Raw genomic sequence first — 15036 nt, 5'->3', positions numbered from 1 at the left:
TCTGCAGTTTTGCAGCTCAGGGCCGTTCGGTGTTCCTCTCAGTGACCGTGAGTTTCACTCCGATTAAATTAATCTGGGACTGTTGCTGTCGGATATTAATCCTACACGGTCCCAACAAACACACCGACTCACTCTTTCCTCCCATGCTTCTCCAGGATTGGTTTGAGAAATCCTCCCTCCAGTTTCTTCCTCTCCCGTCAGTTTTATCGGCAAGAGTCCAAGAATGAACAGAATCGATTGTCTAATTTCACAGCCGCCCACTTTAACTCTGAAATACTCATTACCATCAAAAGATACCGAGAGAAACAGCAGGGATGGAAACATCTCGTTTAATAGTTAGAGATTGTGAAGTCAGTCTGGATTCCAGCGTTAGGCACTGGTGGAATCCCATCTGTTTCCCATTCTGGTGCCTGTTCCTGCACTGCCTGGGGACCCCATTCCCTCTGACCTTTCCCCCAGACCCACTTCCTTTTCTCAGACTCTGAAAAATTCCAATTGGGGAAAGTTTCCATCGATTTTTGTTTTGGGGATTAAACCAGATATCTGCGCATGCGTGGCTCAGCCCCGCCCCCAGCCCGGATTGTTGGAGAGCAGAAGAGCGCATGCGCGCTCCCCTCCCCCAGCTCGGCCTGTGGGCGCCATTCGCTCAGTGAGCGGAAGAGGATGGTTGAAAACAGCCGGGAATGTTTATAAGTGTGGAATTAACTCTGCAACTGTCAGTCTCTGGTACTGCACATGAGTGTGGGATTTATTCTGTGTATGTCTGTGTGTGGAGCTATGTGTGAGTGTGGGATTTATTCTGTATCTGTCAGTCTCTGGTACTGTTTTTGAGAGTACGGTTTATTCTGTGTCTGTCTATGGTACTGTATATGAGTGTGGATTTAATTCTGTATCTGACAGTACCTGATACTGTGTGTGAGTGTGAGGGTAATTCTGTATCTATCAGTCTCTGATACTGGATATGAGAGTGGGGATAATTCTGTATCTGTCAGTGTCTGATACTGTATATGAGACTGGGGTTTATTCTGTATCTGTCAGTCTCTTGTACTGTATATGAATATGGTTTTTACTCTGTATCTGCCAGTCACTGGTACTGTTGATGAGTGTGGGGTTTATTCTGTATCTGTCAGTACCTGGTACTGTCTATGATGTGGGGTTGATTCCATATCTGTCTGTCTCTGGTACTGTATATGATTGTGGGTTGTTTCTGCATTTGTCAGTCTCTGGTACTGTGTGTGAGTGTGAGGTTCATTCTGTGCCTGTCAATCTCTGGTACTCTACATGAGTGTGTGGTGTATTCTGTACCTGTCTGTTTATGGTGCTGCATGTGATTGTGGAGTTTATTCTGTATCGATCAGTCTCTGGTACTGTGTGTGAGTGTGGGGTTTATTCTGTATCTGTTAGTCTCTGGTACTGTAAATGAGTGTGGGATTTATTCTGCATCTGTCTCTCTCTGGTGCTATATGCGAGTTTGGGTTTTATTCTGTATCTGTCAGTCCCTGATACTGTATATGGGTTTGGAGTGTGCTCTGCATCTGTCAGTCTCTGGTACTGTATATCAGAGTGTGGGGTTTATTCTGTATCTGTCAGTCTCTGGTACTGTACATGAATGTGGGATGTATTCTGCATTTGTCAATCTTTGGTAATGTATATGAGTGTGGGGTTTATTCTGTATTTGTCTGTCTCTGATACAGTATATGAGAGTGGACTTTATTCTGTATTCGTCACTCTCTGATACTGTAAATGATTGTGCGGTTTACTCTGTAACTGTCTGTATCTGGTACTTTACATGAATGTGGGGTTTATTCTGTATTTGTCAGTCTCTGGTACTGTATATGAGATTGGGGTTTATTCTGTATTCGTCACTCTGATACTGTATATGAGAGTGGGGTTTATTCTGTATTCGTCACTGCTACTGTATGATTGTGGGGTTTACTCTGTATCTGCCTGTCTCTGGTACTGTACATGAATGTGGGATTCATTCTGTTTTTGTCAGTCTCTGATACTGTATATGAGAATGGGGTTGATTCTGCATCTGTCGTCTCTGGTGCGATATGCGAGCTTCGATTTTATTCTGTATCTGTCAGTCTCAGATACTGCATATGAGTGTGGGCTTTATTCTGTACCTGTCAGTCTCTGGTACTGTGTGTGAGTCTGGGGTTTATTCGGTATCTGTCAGTCTCTGGTACTTTACCTCAGTGTGGGATTCATTCTGCAATTCAGTCTTTATTCCTTTTTCAGTTGACATTATTTTATTGAAAACTATATCTTTAATACTTTATGTCATATGCAGTTTTTCATCGAGTGTTTTATTTGTAAATATGGATTCACTTTTCGATTTTCTCCAAAGAACTTATGTGAGTGTTGGCGTAGCGTTACATCTTAATCTCTGAACTCTATTGTTAATGATAATGTACCTTTCAATCTGTTCATGGTGGAATTATTGGACTGGAATGTAATGTGTAGCTCAGTCGAAAATAATGCGATTAATTCTGTATCTCAGTCTGACATTGTATGTGATTTTTGGACTCCAATGTAATATGTAGTTCATCCTGCACTAATGGAATTTCTACTGTATCTATCAGTTTGATCCGTATAAGATTTTTGGACCGGAATGTGATGTGATGTGTAGCTCAGTCTGCACTAGTGGAATTGATACTGTCTCTACCAGTCTGTTACTGTAGGAGAATTTTGGACAGGTGTGTAACATGTAGCTCAGTACGTGCTAATGGAATTGATATTGTATCTTTCAATCTGATGCTGTAAGATTTTTGGATTGTCAAGTTATGTGTAACTCAGTCTGAAGTAATGTGACTGTGAGATTCATTCTGTTCCTGTCAGTCTCTGGCACTGTGTGTGAATTTGGGATTCATTCCATATCTGTCAATCTCTGGTGCTGTATGTGAGTGAGACATTAATTCCGTTTCCATCAATCTCTGATACTGTAATGAGTGATATAAATTATGTATCTATCAGTCACTGGTACATTGTGTGAGTGAGGCATTCATTCTCTCTGTCAGTCTCTGCCACTGGGTCTGAGTATGAGATTCATTCTTTATCTGTATCTAATTTGTATCTCAGTTTAGAGTATAGCATTCAAAACTGTATCTTTAATACCTAAATGAATAATATTTTTCCCAGTATTTAAGTGGTAGATAATGATACTTTTTTTAATGTAATGCCGTAGGGTATAATTAGATAATGTGTGCACTTTTTAGACGACTATTAATTCTGTATCTATGTGAAAACAATTGTGAATTAGTGTATCTTCCAAACTGATATGGTGACATTTTTGAACTTCTATATACTGTTTAGCTCAATCTGCATGAATGGAGAATATATATTTCAGTCTGAATCTTTATCAGTTTTTTTTATAGTTGTTTATAATGCGTACCTCAGTCTGCACTAATGGATTTAATGCTGTACCTTACAATCTGACACCAAGAGATTTTAAACCGGGACATAATGTGTAACTGAGTCTGCATTTGGTATCTCTCAGTCTGCACTACTGGAGGCAACTGTGAGATTCATTTCGTATCTCTCAGTTGCTGGTACTGTGTGTGAGTGTGGGATTCATTCTGTTTTTGTCACTCCCTCGTACTCCATGTGCGTGTGGGATTCATTCTTAAAATACATTACCTGTTATTGTGTCTGGTTGTTGAATAATTATATAAATGCAGTTTCTTGTGCTCTATGTGTATGGGATTCATTCTTTATATACAGTCTCTGGTATTGAGTATGGGTGTTGAATTCTCTCTCTATATATATGTAGTTTCTTATACTCTATGTGAGTGTGGGATTCAGTCTGTATCTCTCAGCCTCTGGTACTGTGTGAGTGTAGGATTCATACTTTATCTGTCAGTCTCTGGTACATTATGAGAGTGAGGGATTCATTCTCTATCTGTCAACTGCGGTACCATACATGAGTGTGAGATTCAATCTGTATCTGTTTTTATTTATTCTCTCGGATTACATTATAGCTACTGTAGCTTTAATATCTCAATGTTTAATTAGTTTTTCTCATTATTTAATTGGTAAATATGGATAAATTTTAGGAGTTGGTGCTGGAGGTTTTTAAATCAGATAATTGGTGTGCTCTTTGGACGACTATTAAATCAGGATCTCTGTGAGTACTATTGTGAATGACAACATATATTTCAAACTGATGGTGATTTTTGAATTGGTATATAATGTGCAGCTCAGTCTGTACTAATGGAACCGAAACTATACCTTTCAGTCTAATATTGTGAGATTTTTGGACTGGTATGTAATGTGTATCTCAATCTGCACTAATAGAATTGATACTGTATCTTTACATCTCATACTATGAGTGTATTATAAACTGATATCTAATTTGTTTCTCAGGTTACACTGTCACAGCATTTCTCAATCTGATACTGTATGAGAGTTTTGGACTTGTCTGCAATTTGTCTCTCATGATACACTATTCGAATGGATACTGCATGTATTAAACTCACATGTGAGAGTTGTAACTCAGTCGGCAGTAATGTGACTGTGAGATTAATTCTGTATCTTTCAGTCTGTGGTACTGTGTGTGAGTGTGGGATTCATTCTGTATCTGCCAGTCTCTGGTACTGTATGTGAGTGTGGGATTCATTTTGTATCTGTCAGTCTCTGGTATTGCTTGTGAGTGTGGGATTCATTCTGTATCTGTCAGTCTCTGGTAATTTGTGTGAGTATGAAATTCATTCTGTGTCTGTCACTCTCTGGTACTGTGTGTAAGTGTGAGATTCATTCTGCATCTGTCAGTCTGTGGTACTATATGTGAGTGAGGGATTTATTCTGTACATGTCAGCCTCTGGTACTGTATATGAGTTTGGGATTCATTCTGTATCTGTCAGTCCCTGGTACTATATGTGAGTTTGGGATTCATTCCATATCTGTATGTAATTTTTCTCTCAGATTACATTATGATGTTGAAAACTATAATTTAAATAATTTAATCCTGACATAGTTTTTCTCATGATTTAATTGGTAAATATGGATACACTTTAGGATATGATGTAGGTTTTAGTCAGATAATGTGTGCACTTTTTGGACTGCTCTTAAATCTGTGTCTCTGTGAGCACAATTTTGAGTGACAATATATCTTTCTAACTGATATGGTGACATTTTTGAACTGGTATAGTATCTATAATGTGTACTTCAGTCTACAATAATGGAATTGATACTATATCCCTCAATCTAATACTGTATGAGATATTTGGACTGGTATGTAATGTGTATCTCAGTCTGTACTAATAGAATTGATACTGTATCTTTACATCTCATAATATGAGTGTATTTTAAACTGGTATCTAATTTGTTTCTCAGGTTACACTCACACAGCATTTCTCAATCTGATACTGTGTGTGAGTTCTGGGCTAGTATTCAATTCGAATCTCAGGGTACATTATTGGGATTCGTTCTGTCCCTCTTCAATCAGGTACCATGTGTGATTTCGATCTAGTATTTAATGTTGTCCTATTGAGAGATTGACGCATGCTTTTCAATCGAAGAGTGTGATTTTGGACTGGGATTTTTGTATCTCCCTGTCAGTTTGGGGGAAATGGAACAGCATCTACTTCACCTGCTCTGTTTGACAGTTGGATTGAAAATGTATCTCTGGAACTTGGGAACAGTGTGGGACTGACTACTTCTGCTGTCTGAGACTGTGGAACTGATGACCTGTCTGTGACTCCATGCTCTCTGTGAGTGATAATGAATCTACTGTGTGTGAGAAGGAGCTGGCTGCACTGTTCCTTCTGCTTTGGCTAGAGGAAACATCACATTTATTCTGGGTCCTTCAACGATTTGCCTGCAGAAATAAAATAATCTCTCAGTACTCAAGAACAGGTGAGGTAGAAAATACAGAAGTGATCAGTTTAATATCTCTGTTAATGATCATTTTGAATATCGACAAATGAAAACCAGCGATACAAACAATATCAGTGTCCGACTCCACTGCAGTACAGCAGCACTCAGGTTCTGCACACCAGGTGTGTTGGGCGATTTTTTAAACAATGACATCCAGACACAAACCAAACCCTCCACTGATCCAGAAATGGGACTACCCGAAGGGGCGGGGACTTTTGTACAGGCCTGGTTTCTAATCCCCTCTCCCATGGGACTAACCGTTTAACCGAAACCAAACAGCCGCTGTTTAAAATGTGTCCTTCACACTTCTCACCTGGTGCCTGCAATAGATGCTCTTTGTATAACTCCCCACATCCTTACTGTCCGGCTCTGTTTCAACTCTTCACTGTCCAATAACAACAAACAGGGTGAGACTGGAACTAAACCAGGAACATTCACTACTGGTTTGGGGAGAGAAAGCAGCAATGATTTTAAATAGCAGATTCTTCCCATTCTCTCTCCCTTACCCTGGACACACCCTGTACATACACAGCTCGAGAATGACCTCTCCCTTCCCCCGCTCATTCCATTTTCCGGGACCAGTTCCTGATCCACTCCGCCTCCTACAAACAGCACCCGGACTCCCCCTGCCCTTCCCCCGGACTCAATGCCGATCTCTCAGCCCATCTGCGGACACGGTCCCGAAGAGATGATCTGCTTTATACGAGGCTGCTCTTTGCTCCCTTCCCCCAGGGGCCGTGATCACTCCATTAAGCTATTAATCCCCCGTCCCACACACTCTCCCTCCTTGACAGGTCCTCTCTATTTGAAATCCATATTAATCGCAGCCTCTATTTTTTCTAGTTTTCTCTCCTGAAGGTGCTGAGTGATGGTGGGGTTCGGGCCCAGTCACTCTTTGCCCTCCAGTTCCCGGCCAAGTGGTAATTCTGCACTTGTGAGCCTTCACAGCGAGCTGTCGGCATTTCAACCATGGGGAGCAGCACAGCCGCAGAACCTGGCTGATTCTGTCCGGCAAAGCTGAGGGCAACGGGAACAGATCAACAACAACCTGCATTTACAATGAGCGGAGTCTCAGCACGACTGAGTGCGGCTCAGGCCCGGAATCAGAGCCGGAGTGCCCGGCGGGCAGGTGGGCGGGCTCCCCGGGATCCATCAAACCCCTCATCCAACGCCTCCCCCGTACAACCCGCCGCTACCCTGTTTCTTCTCCCGTTTCGACCGAGTCCGACTCGCGACAAACGACAGGGCCGAGGCGATCTGGAATGCAAGTCAGCCTTAGGAGCATGCGCAGTCTGATCAGGAAGTGAGCGCCTTGTAGAGACAGAGGGGTTTCTGTAGCGCGGGGGATTGTGGGGCCTGCGGCCGCCATTACTCGCCGGGTGTTGGTCAGTGCCCGCGTCCCCAACAGAACTGTGTCGTGAAATACAGACTGAGGAATTCAGAACGGGTTTACTGAACAGACACTGACCGTACAATGTAGAACAGTGTTTCTCAAACTGTTTTCCTCGCGACCCAGTGGAGGAAAAAGATTTCCCCAGGGACCCGAAACAATAATATCTTCTGACTGGAGTTTTCATCAAATCCCAATAAAGGTCAATACATGCTCGTTCTTCACTTCACTTCAAGTAATAAATAAAATTAGACATCCACGTTCCTTGAAAATCAATTTAAATACAGTTTAAATACAATAAGAAAACGGTCAGGTTGAGTTTCACTTAGTTAATGTGACGGGTGGGTCTGCCTGTTGTTCATGATCGCGTCCAATCTGGATCACAAGATGAAAGCGCTACACGCATATCAGATGCACTGTTGAGTCGGTTTCTTTCTCTTGTTTTTAACCTTGTCAGAGTCGAAAATCCCAGTTCGCACATGTAGGTTGTTGTGAACGGCAGCAACAACAGAACACTAATCTTACTCAACAGAGGATAGTCTTTGAAAGCACTGATCGAAAAAGATGACAAACTGAATGACTTGTGGCGTGTTTTCAGTGTGCTCACAGGTGAGTCGCATCAGCTCGTTTTCTTGCTCAAACATCAAGTTTAGCTTCATTATTGATTCAGGATTTTCGAAAGCAAAAGGATCTTTCACCCAACGCTTTCCCATCAAATTTTCAAACCCCTCTGCAGTGAGGTAGAGATCAAAATGGTCAGACAGAGCAGCGAGATGTAACTGTATGACAAATTTCACTTCATTCCCTTTATCTTCATTGATGCTGTTCTCTCCACCCCAGAGGGCTGTGGATGTTCAGTCGTTGAGTGTATTCAAGATTGAGTTTGATAGATTTTTGGACTTGGAAATCAAGGGATATGGGGATAGGGCGGTAAAGTGGAGTTGAGGTTCAAGATCAGCCATGATCTATTGATTGGCGGAGCAGGCTCGAGGCGCCGTATGACCTATTCCTGCTCATATTTCTTATGTTCTTATCCTGCCAGGGGTACGGTGCCCAGAACTGAACACAGTAATCTAAATAAGCTCTAACCAGAGCTCTGTATAACTGTGACATAACTTCCATTCTTTTTTATTCCAGATCTCTTGAGATAATGATCAAAATTCCATTACCATTTTAATTTTTTTTGCACCTTTTCGTGAATTCTGTACTTGGTCCCATAAATTTCACTGCTCATCCGCAGTTCCTGGTTTCCTGCCATTTAGAAAATACTCTAATCTATATTTTTATGATCCAAAGTGGATGATCTCATACGTCCCCACGTTGAACTCCATCTGCCACAGTTTTGCCCACTCACTGAATCTATCAATGACCCTTTGCAGCTTTCTGCTCCCATCTACAATGTTAATTGTGCCACCTAACTTAGTCTCATCAGCACACTTGGATATAAGGCTCTCTACATAAGAACGTAACAAATAGGAGCAGGAGTAGGCCATACGGCCCCACGAGCCCTCTCTGCCATTCAATCAGATCAGGGCTGATCTTCGACCTCAACTCCACTTTCCCTCCTGATCCCCATATCCCTTGATTCCCCGAGTTTCCAATAATCTATCGATCGCAGATTTGAATATAATCAAACACTGAGCATCCACATTCCTCTGGGGTAGAGAATTCCAAAGATTCACAATCCTTTGAATGAAGAAATTTTTCATCATGTCGGTCCTAAATGGCCGACCCCTTATCTTGTGACTACAAGCTTCAGTTCTTGACTCTCCAGCCAGGGGAATCAGCCTCTCAGCATCTACCCTGTCAAGCCGTCTAAGAATGTTATACATTTCAATGATATCAGCTCTCATTCTTCTATCTCCACAGAATATAGGCCAATTTTACACAATATTTCCTCATACGACAATTGCAGCAAGACCTCCTTACTCTCATATTCCAACACCCATACAATAAAGCCGACCATATCATTTGCTTTTCTCACTCTCATTAGACCCTTTGTAGCTCACTATTTCCAGCATGTTTTTCCTCTGTTCCTTTTATAGGGAAAAGAAAAGAAGGCTGAAATCATTTTACTATAATTACACCCGTTTATGTTTTGGAAACAATATCCAACTGAACTGTATCAAATTCGATTGCAAACTTAAGAGTTTCTGAAGGAAATAAACTAATATGAACACTTAATTAAGATGGCCGGGAATGGAACCCGAATCAACTGCTTAGAATGCAGTTATGCTCACCACTATGCCACCATCGCTGATAATGCACGATATTAAAATAGTTGATAAACACCAGACCCTGAACAGACACTGCAGGTTGTTGGATTTTTTCTTCGTTTAAACTGGTTTCTGACCGATCCTTGCTCGCTCTGTTGCAGTACCCGTATCCGCCCAGTAGATGTCGCCAACCCCCCAATCAATGGAAATTACACACCAGCCAGTAATCCTTCTCCTGATATCGGCAGCATCACCCATTTAGTGAGGTTAAATAATTACATTAAATTACGGAGACCTGACTACCAGCTGGGCACGACTGGCTGCTTAATATTCAACTCTATAAGATCTTTAGAAAGGACAGAGAAGTAGGGAAAGGAGGGGGAGCAGAAATATTGCTCAAGGACAGTTGAAAGATTGTATATCAGTGAGGGTGAGCGGGCAGTGTAAACACTCTGAGAGAGACCCATCACAAATGCCCCCACTGTACTCCCCCAGAAGGTATAAGAGGGGCGAGTGCTGGAGATTTCTTTATTCTGCATGAAAGTATTTGTGAGATTGTGGAAATCGGATCGGTCAATGCCCTGTGGGTGGCGGAGAGGGCCCAGGGGCGATGTGGCCGGGTCCTGCTCCGACTTCTTGTGTTCTTTAGATTTGTGGTTGGGATCAGATCAGCCATGATCTTATTGAATGGCGGAGCAGGCTCGAGGGGCCGATTGGCCTACTCCTGCTCCAATTTCTTATGTTCTTATGTTCTTATAAATGTCTGGAAGAGGAAAAACCGGCGGTAAAGCTCGGACCAAGGCCAAGCCTCGCTCATCCCGGGCCGGACGCTAATTCCATGTGGGCCGTGTTCACAGGCTCCTGCAAAAGGGGAACTATGCTGAACGTATGGGTGCCGGAGCCCCGGTCTATCTGGCTGTTGTGCTCGAGTATCTGGCGGCTGGAATCCTCGAGCTGCCGGCAACGCGACCATCGACAACAAGAAGACCCGCATCATCCCCAGACATCCGCAACAACGAGGAGCTCGACAAGCTGTTGGGAGGGGTGACCAACGCTCAGGGTGTTGCCAGATATCCAGGCCGTGCTGCTGCCGAAGAAAATCAGCATTGTCAGCTCCAAGAGCAAGTAAAGCGGCCAAGAGTAAATCTGATAAGCCGAAGGACAGGACCAACCTTATTGAATTCTTTGAAGAAGGAATAGAAAGTGTATACAAGTTTAATGCAGTCGATGCAATATATTTGGATTTTCCGAAGGCCTTCGATAAGTTACCGCATTGTAGACTCATGGGTAAGTTCAGAGCACGTGGAGTCAGGGGACAGGTGGCAGAATGGATAGCAAGTTCGCTACAAAACAGAAAACTAAAAATAGAGGTTAGGGGTCGCTACTCAGACTGGCAAAAGGTGGGAAGTGTTGTTCCAGTTGCTGGGACCACTGTTCATCACAATTTACATTAACGATTTGGATTCGGGAATCGGAAGTACAATTCCAAAATTTGTGGACGACACCAAATTGGGGGATATCGTTAATACAAAGGAAGAATGCATCAAAATGGAAGAGGACATTTATAAACTTGCAGAATGAAGAATAAGGTGATCACACACTGCTTGGATAATAAGAGTCTAAACGGGATAGAGGAGCAAAGGGATCCAGTGGTTAGATATACAAATTACAAGAAGTAGCGACGCAGGTCAATAAGGTCACAAAAAGAAAACTCAAACACGAGGATTCACTTCTTCTGAGATAGAATGGAAAAGCAAAGAAGTTATTTTAAACATGTATGGAAACTTGTTTACACCAAACTTGAAGTATTGTGCACAATTCTGGTCTCCATATTATAGAAAGGACGGAGAGGGATTGGAGAAGGTGCAAAAACGATTCTCATAATACGAGAAATGAGAGAATATTCTGATCAGGAAATGCTGGGTGTGTTTTCTCTGGAAAAGTGAAGGCTGAGCGGTGACCTGATAGAGGTCTTGCGATAGGGTTTCATGTGTTAGATATGGAGAAAATGTTTCGACTTGTGGGAAGTCCAAAACTAAAGGTAATAAAAATAAAATAGTCGCTAATAAATCCACTAGGGAATTCAGGAGAAACTGATTTACCCAAAGAGTGGATGGAATGTGGAAAACGCGACCACAAGCAGTAGTTGAGATAAATAGCACTGATCCATTCAAGGGGAAGCTGGATTAACACATGAGGAAGAAAGGAGTCGAAGGTTATTCTGACAGAGTTAGATAAATTAGGGGGGGAGGAGGCTCGAGTGGAGCATAAACGCCGGCACAGACCAGTTGGGCCCAATGGACTGTTTCAGTGCCTTTGTTTCGATGTAACTCGATGTAAAGGCTCTTTTCAGAGCCACCCACTGTATCTGTGAAAGGGCTGGTTACTGACTGAAGGGAGACGCTGATATCATGACACCAGTGTTGCTTTGAGCTGCTTTTGTCTCGTTGCAGACGTGATGAGGTATTAATGGGACTGGAGTCGGGGCACCGACCACAGTCCGGTACTTTAAACGGTGACCGATAGACCCAAGTCCACACATCACCAGATTTCTTGTATTTATTTAAACTACTTGCCATGCTGGGTTCGTAAAGCATCACCAGAACTGATCGACTAACCTTGCTGCATCTGTGGGATTCAGCGCTTCGCTCCGTTTCTGTTCTATTTTGTTGGATTATTAACATAACGCATCGAACACACTGGGGAATCACTGAAATGTAACTATGTACATGTGCCCAGTAGATTAGAAACATTAATCGCCTTTCGTCCTGTTAACAAGTAAACCGTGTTTAGAGTCCACCTACCCGCTTTGGTTCCATCTGGGGGATTAAACTGATAAAGCGGGAGGGGAGGAGTCAGAATGAGGGCCAGAGCGGAGAGCGGCCTCTGAACTTCCAGCTCCACCTCCAGCTTTCTCCATCTGCCAATTTCAAACCGTTTATCGATAATAGAACCGAAACACAGCGCTCCGCACAAAACCTTACAGACTCGGGCTTCATTTTCAAGGATTTCCAGATACCCGGAGCTTTAAATAAGCCCCGTTACAATTAACAGTCAGTAATATTCCTGCCGAAATAGAGTCCCTTCTATAACAAGTCAACCCGCCTCCTTCCATTTCAGTGGTAGACCCGATTCCATCTCCGCACACATCCCTCCCAGACGGGTTCAGCAGTTTACAAACACTTTATTCCAGCTGATTTGGAGAATCTCATGTGTTGTGCTTTGAATTATGACGCGTAGTTTTACCCTCTCAAAGAGACCCTCTCCCTGAATCTGTGAAAAGATTATGACCATGAACTGGGACTGGAACCGAACAAATCCCCAGTTGCAGTGAGGCCCGGCCTGGACATCTCATTCTCTCTGCTTTACATCGGACAATATCGCACCTTCATGTCCAGCACTAGAGAGAGAGAGACACACACTGTCATTCTTACACTTCCTATCAGTGTGCTCATATCACTCCCAATAGCAGCATCCCACCTTCATATACAGCACCAGAGAGAGAGAGACACACGTACACACCGTCAGTCTTACACTTCCCATCAGTGTGTTCATATCAAGCTCAATAACACTACCCCACTTTCATATATAGCACCAGAGAGAGAGAGAGGGAGAGGGCGACAGATACGGTGCGAGAGAGCAGAGAGACAAAGTGCCACATTATCAGTTGCAGACTGACCTGTAAAGTTTCGTTTTATCCAGAAAGATCCCATTGGAGTGACAAAAGATGCAATCTCATCTCTCACTGATATTGTACCAGAGGCAGACACACAATTAATCCCACACTCAGTGCAGAGAGTGATAAAAACAATGGGCCACATTTAACCCTCTCTTGCCTGTTGTACTATTTTTTTTTTGCAGCACAGGGACGTTTGGTATTACTCCCAGTAATCGAGAATTTCAATCTGATTAAATTAATCTGGGACCGGTGCTGTCAGATATTAATCCTACACGGTCCCAACAAACACACCGACTCACTCTTTCCTCCTCTTTTTCCCCAGGATTGGTTTGAGAAATCCTCCCCCCAATTTCTTCCTCACGCGTCAGTTTTATCAGCAAAGAGTCCAAGAATGAATCGAAGCCATAGGCCCATTTCACAGCCGCCCACTTTGTCTCTGAAAGGCTCTTTACCATCAAAAGATACCGAGAGAAACAGCAGGGATGGAAACATCTAGTTTCATAGTTAGAGATTGTAAAGTCAGTCACGATTCCAGCGTTAGGCACTGGTGGAATCCCAACTCTTTCCCATTCTGGTGCATGTTCCTGCACCGCCTGTGGACCCCATTCCCTCTGACCTTTCCCCCAGCCCCACTTCCTTTGCTCAGACTCTGAAAAATTCCAATTGGGGAAAGTTTCCATCGATTTTTGTATTGGGAATTAAACCAGATATCTGCGCATGCGCGACTCAGCTCCGCCCCCAGGGCTGCTTGTTGGTGAGTAGAAGAGCGCATGCGCGGTCCCTCCCCCAGTTCGGCCTGTGAGCGCCATTCCCTCAGTGAGCGGAAGAAGATGGTTTAAAACAGCCGGGAATGGAGAGATCACGGCCCCCGGGGGAAGGGAGCAAAGAGCAGCCTCGTTACAGCAGCTCATCGCTTCGGGACCGTGTCCGCAGATGGGCTCAGAGATCGGCATTGATTCCGAGTGAAGGTCAGGGGGAGTCCGGGGGCTGTTTGTAAGAGGCGGAGTGGACAGGAACTGGTCCCGGAACATGGAGTGAGAGGGGGAAGGGAGAGTCCATTCTTGGGCTCGAGGTGTGCAGGGTGTGTCCAGGGTAAGTGAGACAGAATGGGAAGAACCTGCTATTTAAAATCATTGCTGCTTTCTCTCCCCAAACCAGTAGTGAATGTTCCTGGTTTCGTTCCAGTCTCACCCTGTTTGTTGTTATTGGACAGTGAAGAGTGGAAACAGAGCCGGACAGGAAGGATGTGGAGAGTTATACAAAGAGCATCTATTGCAGGCACCAGGTGAGAAGTGTGAAGGACACATTTTAAACAACGGCTGTTTGGTTTCATTTGAACGGATAGTCCCATGGGAGAGGGGATTAGAGACCTGACCTGTACAAAGGTCCCTGCCCCATCGGGTAGTGCCACTCATGGATCAGTGCAGAGGTTGGGTTGTGTCTGGATGTCACGAAATTGTTGTAAAACAGCCCAACACACGTGGTGTGCAGAAGCTGAGTGCTGCAGTACTGCAGTGGAGTCAGACACTGACACTGTTTGTATCGCTGATTTTCATTTGTGGATATTCAAAATAATCATTAACATAGAAATTAATTCGAACACTTTTGTATTTTCTACCTCACTGGTTCTTGAGTTACAAGAGATAAATTTCTTCCGACAGGCAAATCCCTGAAGGACCCAGAATCAGTGTTATGTTTCCTGCACTCGAGGCACAAGGAACAGTGCAGCCAACTCCTTCTCCCACACAGTAAGTACATTATCACACACAGCGCACAGAGACACAGACAGGTCATCAGTTCCACAGTTTCAGACAGTAGAAGCACTCAGTCCCACACTGATCCCAAGTTCCACAGACACATTTTCAATCCAACAT

This window comes from Heptranchias perlo, unplaced genomic scaffold (assembly GCF_035084215.1).
Source record: "Heptranchias perlo isolate sHepPer1 unplaced genomic scaffold, sHepPer1.hap1 HAP1_SCAFFOLD_43, whole genome shotgun sequence".
NCBI lineage: Eukaryota > Metazoa > Chordata > Chondrichthyes > Hexanchiformes > Hexanchidae > Heptranchias > Heptranchias perlo.
The sequence above is the reverse complement of the archived record's forward strand: the minus strand, read 5'-3'. Positions refer to the sequence as shown.